This window comes from Lucilia cuprina, chromosome 2, assembly GCF_022045245.1.
Source record: "Lucilia cuprina isolate Lc7/37 chromosome 2, ASM2204524v1, whole genome shotgun sequence".
Taxonomy (NCBI): domain Eukaryota; kingdom Metazoa; phylum Arthropoda; class Insecta; order Diptera; family Calliphoridae; genus Lucilia; species Lucilia cuprina.
The window spans coordinates 64,209,853-64,218,358 of NC_060950.1; the positions used below are offsets into that span (position 1 = coordinate 64,209,853).

An 8,506-nucleotide genomic window follows, 5' to 3' on the forward strand; every position below is an offset into this window, starting at 1 on the left:
AACTAGAACAGAACTAGAACAGAACTAGAACGGAACTAGAACAGAACTAGAACAGAACTAGAACAGAACTAGAACAGAACTAGAACAGAACTAGAACAGAACTAGAACTAGAACAGAACTACAACAGAAGTTGAACATTTTAAATACAGCGGAAAATGGTCCTTTGAGCCATAGATAGATGCAGATTTTATTTTCGAATTTCCTTACAACGATAAAAATTTTCTTTCACTATATTTCCAGCTTAAATTTCTGACCATTCACTTCTTAGCATTGAACTGCTTGGAAATGCATGATGACCTATTTTTTTTCAAAACACAATACCACATGCAGTCTGCTTTTTATTATTTATTTAATATGAAATTAGTTTAAATAAATAGAATTTATTAGAACAACTCTTACCATTTTTGGCCACAAAACTTGTTTAAAAGTGTTCTTGTTGTTTTGAGGCTGCAGTCACAGACATACGTGTTGCACACTGAAAAGGTGTCACATTTGTTTTTTTTTTATTATTTATAAATGTTGCACATCCATTACGGAATGTTGCGTTGTATGTTGTACGCATATTTTGTTTTTAAATGTCTTGTGACATAAATTTCAATGGAATTTCTTAATTTTTTTTATTTATTTGAAACTCTTTACTTGGAGTTATAATTTGAGTTTTTTTTTTTGATTTCTTAATAAGATCAAGTGTTGTAGTGGAATTAGTAGTGGTCTGTCTGTCCGTCGTCTCGCTGGTATCTATTTTCAGAGATTGGTTACGCATTTTCAAACCATATGTCTTGTCGGTTTGTTTTAGGAGTTTTTTTTAAGTTTTAAACATTTTCAAAAACAAAAAGCATGACTTGGGGAATTGTATAATTCTTTTTTCCCCACTTGATATCTGTTGTTGACTTCTTTAAGTTTTAATTTCAGTTTGATTTGGTTTTGCTTGAATGATTTGAAGAATATGACCCAATAATTGTTATATAAATTTGAAAAGAAGAATCAATCATATTAACAACTGGTCGTTCTAATTACAACAACTGTTGACTTATTTTCTAGTTTTATTAAATTGCAATATCAGATTATTTGTATTAAATTACATGACGGTTTATTCGAAAGTTGTTATTTGAAGTGATCTATTAACTATTTAATTAATGAATAAGAGAATATAGATAAAAAAGCGTATCTTTTGGAAAAATATATACAAAAAATACAAACTTTTAAACAGAAATGGTCGGTCCTTCCAACTAAAAATGAACAAACTAATAGTCTTTCGAAATTAAACTAGAACAGAACTAGAGATGAACATGAACAGCACTAGAACAGAACTGGAACAAATTAGACCAGAACTAGAACAGATCTAGAACAGAACTAGATCAGAAAAGAACTAGAATTAGAACAGAACTAGTACTGAACTAGAACAGAACTAGAACAAACTAGAACAGAACTAGAACAGAACTAGAACAGAAATAGAACAGCACTAGAACAGAATTAGAACAGAACTAGCACAGAACTAGAACAGAATAGAAGAGAACTAGAACAGAACTGGAACAGAACTAGAACAGAACTAGAACAGAACTAGAACAGAACTAGAACAGAACTAGAACAGAACTAGAACAGAACTAGAACAGACCTAGAACAGAACTAGACCAAAACTAGAACAGAACTAGGACAGAACTAGAACAGAACTAGAACAGGACTAGAACAAAACTAGAACATAACTAGAACATAACTAGAACAGAACAGAATAGAACAGAACTAGAACAGAACTAGAACAGAACTAGAAAAGAACTAGAACAGAACTAGAACAGAACTAGAACAGAATAGAACAGAACTAGAACAGAACTAGAACGGAACTAGAACAGCACAGAACTAGAACAGAATAGAACAGAACTAGAACAGAACTAGAACAGAACTAGAACAGAACTAGAACAGAACTAGAACAGAACTAGAGCAGAACTGGAACAGAACTGGAACAGAACTAGAACAGAACTAGAACAGAACTAGAACAGAACTAGAACAGAACTAGAACAGAACTAGAACAGAACTAGAACAGAACTAGAACAGAACTAGAACAGAACTAGAACAGAACTAGAACAGAACTAGAACAGAACTAGAACAGAACTGGAACAGAACTAGAACAGAACTAGAACAGAACTAGAACAGAACTAGAACAGAACTAGAACAGAACTAGAACAGAACTAGAACAGAACTAGAACAGAACTAGAACAGAACTAGAACAAAACTAGAACAGAACTAGAACAAAACTAGAACAGAACTAGAACAGAACTAGAACAGAACTAGAAAAGAACAGAACATAGAACAGAATTAGAACAGAACTAGAACAGAACTAGAACAGAACTAGAACAGAACTAGAACAGAACTGGAACAGAACTAGAACAGAACTAGAACAGAACTAGAACAGAACTAGAACAGAACTAGAACAGAACTAGAACAGAATTAGAACAGAACTAGAACAGAACTAGAACAGAACTAAAACAGAACTAGAACAGAACTAGAACAGAAATAGAACAGAACTAGAACAGAACTAGAACAGAACTAGAACAGAACTAGAACAGAACTAGAACAGAACTAGAACAGAACTAGAACAGAACTAGAACAGAACTAGAACAGAACTAGAACAGAACTAGAACAGAACTAGAACAGAACTAGAACAGAACTAGAACAGAACTAGAACAGAACTAGAACAGAATTAGAACAGAACTAGAACAGAACTAGAACAGAACTAGAACAGAACTAGAACAGAACTAGAACAGAACTAGAACAGAACTAGAACAGAACTAGAACAGAACTAGAACAGAATTAGAACAGAACTAGAACAGAACTAGAACAGAACTAGAACAGAACTAGAACAGAACTAGAACACAACTAGAACAGAACTAGAACAGAACTAGAACAGAACTAGAACAGAACTAGAACAGAACTAGAACAGAACTAGAACAGAACTAGAACAGAACTAGAACAGAACTAGAACAGAACTAGAACAGAACTAGAACAGAACTAGAACAGAACTAGAACAGAACTAGAACAGAACTAGAACAGAACTAGAACAGAACTAGAACAGAACTAGAACAGAACTAGAACAGAACTAGAACAGAACTAGAACAGAACTAGAACAGAACTAGAACAGAACTAGAACAGAACTAGAACAGAACTAGAACAGAACTAGAACAGAACTAGAACAGAACTAGAACAGAACTAGAACAGAACTAGAACAGAACTAGAACAGAACTAGAACAGAACTAGAACAGAACTAGAACAGAACTAGAACAGAACTAAAACAGAACTAGAACAGAACTAGAACAGAAATAGAACAGAACTAGAACAGAACTAGAACAGAACTAGAACAGAACTAGAACAGAACTAGAACAGAACTAGAACAGAACTAGAACAGAACTAGAACAGAACTAGAACAGAACTAGAACAGAACTAGAACAGAACTAGAACAGAACTAGAACAGAACTAGAACAGAACTAGAACAGAACTAGAACAGAACTAGAACAGAACTAGAACAGAACTAGAACAGAACTAGAACAGAACTAGAACAGAACTAGAACAGAACTAGAACAGAACTAGAACAGAACTAGAACAGAATTAGAACAGAAAAATAACAACTATAAGAATTTTTTAAAATCTCATTATTTTCTTTTTATACCCTTCACCTTCGTGAGAAGGGTATATATAAGTTTGTCATTCCGTTTGTAATTTCTATAATATAATTTTCCGACCCTATAAAGTATATATATTCTTGATCCTTATAGATAGCGGAGTCGATTAAGCCATGTCCGTCTGTCTGTCCGTCTGTCTGTTGAAATCAGTTTTTAGAGGACCCCAGATATCGGCGAGATCCGAATCTTCAATAATTCTATTAGACATGCTTTCGAGAAGATCGCTATTTAAAATCAGCAAAATCGGTCGGTAAATAACGGAGATATGAGCAAAAATCCAAGACAACCTCTGAAAATTTCATCAACAAATTTTAAAAAAAGCAACAAAAACACTGTACATAGAAATAGATGTACACGTGTGTGTGTAGATGAATTTGGTTTTATTCAGCTGTGTATTTTTTGTATGTTTGGAATCCAAACATACAAAAAATACACAGCAAAAAAAATGATTTGCATTTTTTGTTAAAATAAAATAATTTTCCCTTTTGTTTTGCAAATATATTTTTTAATGAATAGAAAAAAGTATTTAAAACGTTTTCAATTATATGAGAGTAGATTGTGAGTTATTGTACAATAATTTTTATGCGAATTAATGTAAGTTTGAAATTTAAAACTAATACAATTTTTTTCCAAGTGCTTTTTAAAACAATTTTTTTACGATAAACAAAAACAAAATCTACGTCTTGTCAATGTTTACCAGCAATGAATCAGAGGTCGAAGTCGACCGGCTTCGAGTCGGAGCTTAGCCGCCGCCAAACTATTTTAGTTGCTTGAGCCGCCGCCGAAACATTGGGCTTAAATCGACTCAAATTTTTTTAATGTTTTTATTAACTAGACTGTAAGATCAATTATGTTTAAAATACACTATGGTGAAGGGTATATAAGATTCGGCACAGCCGAATATAGCACTCTTACTTGTTTTTATTAAATTACATTTTCTTACTAACAATTGATTTTTCGTTTGTGTGTTGTGGCTTTAGTGTGCTTTGATCTAATTTAATTGTGTCAAAAGAATAAATTTGCATTTGTAAAACATGCATTTTCAAAAAAATATAAATAAAAAATCTTAACAGAAACTAACACAATACAAAATTTGCAAGCAGGTTTTCAGAACCACGCCACAAACACTTAAAATCCAAACAAAATAATTGAATGACGACTGACTGCAGCCACCTGGAGAAATAAAAATAAACCAAGAAATTCAAAAATTAAAAAAAAACATTCTACAATAATAAAAATCAAATAATAATAATTTATTAAACCAGAAACCACTAAAAAGAAATCATTAAACATTAATATCAACAGAAAAAATAAATAAAAAAAAAACACAAATAAATCTCAGACTTGTATTAAAAGATAAAATGGGTCAATATGAAATCTAGTTTGAACCATCGATACGAAAAAAATAATGAAATAGAAATAAAAAGTTATTGCTTATTGTCGTCCCCGTATTTGTGACAATTCTTTAGACCCATTTTTAGTTTAGTTTTTTTATCGCTACAGATACAGATACAGAGTATCTTTTTAAAGCAGAATAAATGAAATGAAATAAAAGTAGTGCAACTACCAGTATTATTTTTATTTTAATAGATTTTTACGTGACATAGATGTTATTTTTGTCTAAAGTTCTGTGTAAAATACAGGCAGAAGAATCATTTTCTTCCTTTTGTAGCATTTATTTTCTACTTGTTTTTTTGAATTCTCTAAATTTTTTTTTATTTCTGTCATTGTGCCTCACGGCTTGAAATGCCTCTTCATGCTTTTTACTTGAAGCTGTTTGCTGTTGGTTTAAATGAAATGTTGTTTCTTGTATTGACTGTATTTTTCTCGACATAAACTAAATGTTTGACAGTGTTTTTGTTCTAAATATTCCAAATAATATCAAATGTAAAAAAAAAGAAAATATTTAAAGATTTTTTTAAATGCATTAAAAACAACAGATCAGATTTACTTTAATTTTTATTGAAATTCAGTTACAGTTCAATTTTAGTTGAAAACTAAATGAGTTTTGTTTAAGTTCTGTTCTAGTTCTTTTCTAGTTCTGTTCTAGTACTGTTCTAGTTCTATTCTAGTTCTGTTCTAGTTCTGTTCTAGTTCTGTTCTAGTTCTGTTCTAGTTCTGTTCTAGTTCTGTTCTAGTTCTAGTTCTGTTCTAGTTCTGTTCTAGTTCTGTTCTAGTTCTAGTTCTGTTCTAGTTCTGTTCTAGTTCTGTTCTAGTTCTGTTCTAGTTCTGTTCTAGTTCTGTTCTAGTTCTGTTCTAGTTCTGTTCTAGTTCTGTTCTAGTTCTGTTCTAGTTCTGTTCTAGTTCTGTTCTAGTTCTGTTCTAGTTCTGTTCTAGTTCTGTTCTAGTTTTGTTTAGTTTCTGTTCTAGTTCTGTTCTAGTTCTGTTCTAGTTCTGTTCTAGTTCTGTTCTAGTTCTGTTCTAGTTCTGTTCTAGTTCTGTTCTAGTTCTGTTCTAGTTCTGTTCTAGTTCTGTTCTAGTTCTGTTTTAGTTCTGTTCTAGTTCTGTCTAGTTCTGTTCTAGTTCTGTTCTAGTTCTGTTCTAGTTCTGTTCTAGTTCTGTTCTAGTTCTGTTCTAGTTCTGTTCTAGTTCTGTTCTAGTTCTGTTCTAGTTCTGTTCTAGTTCTGTTCTAGTTCTGTTCTAGTTCTGTTCTAGTTCTGTTCTAGTTCTGTTCTAGTTCTGTTCTAGTTCTGTTCTAGTTCTGTTCTAGTTCTGTTCTAGTTCTGTTCTAGTTCTAGTTCTGTTCTAGTTCTGTTCTAGTTCTGTTCTAGTTCTGTTCTAGTTCTGTTCTAGTTCTGTTCTAGTTCTGTTCTAGTTCTGTTCTAGTTCTGTTCTAGTTCTGTTCTAGTTCTGTTCTAGTTCTGTTCTAGTTCTGTTCTAGTTCTGTTCTAGTTCTGTTCTAGTTCTGTTCTAGTTCTGTTCTAGTTCTGTTCTAGTTCTGTTCTAGTTCTGTTCTAGTTCTGTTCTAGTTCTGTTCTAGTTCTGTTCTAGTTCTGTTCTAGTTCTGTTCTAGTTCTGTTCTAGTTCTGTTTCTAGTTCTGTTCTAGTTCTGTTCTAGTTCTGTTCTAGTTCTGTTCTAGTTCTGTTCTAGTTCTGTTCTAGTTCTGTTCTAGTTCTGTTCTAGTTCTGTTCTAGTTCTGTTCTAGTTCTGTTCTAGTTCTGTTCTAGTTCTGTTCTAGTTCTGTTCTAGTTCAGTTCTAGTTCTGTTCTAGTTCTGTTCTAGTTCTGTTCTAGTTCTGTTTTAGTTCTGTTCTAGTTCTGTTCTAGTTCTGTTCTAGTTCTGTTCTAGTTCTGTTCTAGTTCTGTTCTAGTTCTGTTCTAGTTCTGTTCTAGTTCTGTTCTAGTTCTAGTTCTGTTCTAGTTCTGTTCTAGTTCTGTTCTAGTTCTGTTCTAGTTCTGTTCTAGTTCTGTTCTAGTTCTGTTCTAGTTCTGTTCTAGTTCTGTTCTAGTTCTGTTCTAGTTCTGTTCTAGTTCTGTTCTAGTTCTGTTCTAGTTCTGTTCTAGTTCTGTTCTAGTTCTGTTCTAGTTCTGTTCTAGTTCTGTTCTAGTTCTGTTCTAGTTCTGTTCTAGTTCTGTTCTAGTTCTGTTCTAGTTCTGTTCTAGTTCTGTTCTAGTTCTGTTCTAGTTCTGTTCTAGTTCTGTTCTAGTTCTGTTCTAGTTCTGTTCTAGTTCTGTTCTAGTTCTGTTCTAGTTCTGTTCTAGTTCTGTTCTAGTTCTGTTATAGTTCTGTTCTAGTTCTGTTCTAGTTATGTTCTAGTTCTGTTCTAGTTCTAGTTCTGTTATAGTTCTGTTGTATATCATTTCTTGTTCTTTTCTAGTTCCTCTCTAGTTTTTTTTCTAGTTCTGTTCTTAAAAAACTACGAGTTTAACTATTGATTACATGAAAAAACAAAACATATCATGTTTTAGTGGCTGCTGTTCTTGTTATTGCAATATAATTAGTTTGCAAAAAACAAAATAAAATTAATAAAGAAACATGTTTAAAAAGTGTGTTGCTCTTGTTAACAAAATACACTAGAAAATTGTGTGTTAATTTTCTAAAAAAAAAATTTACGATTGACACATGATAATTAAACGAATGACAGACAGCTGTCAGGGTGAAACGAAAAAAATTTTGAGAGTTAAATATGGTTATATGTAGTTAAGATAACAGTAAATGGTGATTAAAAAGGATTCAAAAGATATATTTTTTATTTTTGGTTTATATTTTATGTAATTTAAAGACAGTTTGTAGTTAAAGAGGTTTTACTGTTTGTGAAAAGAAAAATGAGACACGCAATCAATATTAAACATGATACGCAGCAAAACTTAAATATTTAACACAATTTAAAGTCTTATAAAGACAGCTATTAGTTTCAAATTTTTCTTTATTGACAATATAGTAATTAATGGTTTTGCATGAAAGGAATTTAAGAAAATTATATTTTGCCAATTTTTTTTCTTGTTTTTGTTTTTGGCAAAAACAGGGAGCGTACGTTTCTTAAGTAATAAATTGTTATTAAAATTGAAATGCATATGTATTTACCTTTTATTTAAAATGATTAAAAACTGCTGCTAATGAAGTTGTTAATGATGATGATAATGCTGATGTTGTGTTCATTATTTAAAGGCTAAAAAAGAAAGAGAAAGAGAGAGAATTTTATTTTTAATAAATTTTTATAAAAAAAAAGAAAATAAAATTTGCAATATTTATTAGATGATGAGTAATATTTGTTTGAATTATAAGTAAAGCATACTTTTGGGCTGGATAAAGAAAGAAAAGTAAAGAATTATTGCATAAGTTTTAGGCGTAAAAAAATGAATCATACTTTTAGGGATTTGGAAAAATAAAATGA

General features: G+C 31.4%; 1 protein-coding gene across 1 annotated transcript in view; it reads right to left on the reverse strand.

Annotated features, from left to right (window-relative positions):
- LOC111684874 (GTPase-activating protein CdGAPr) overlaps positions 1–8,255 on the reverse strand; it is a 51,716-nt gene extending 43,461 nt beyond the window's left edge. Inside the window, exon 1 of the mRNA XM_046945193.1 lies at positions 8,197–8,255. The gene's annotated coding sequence lies outside the window, so the exon portion shown is untranslated. The remainder of the gene's footprint in view (positions 1–8,196) is intronic.
- Positions 8,256–8,506: the final 251 nt, after the last annotated feature.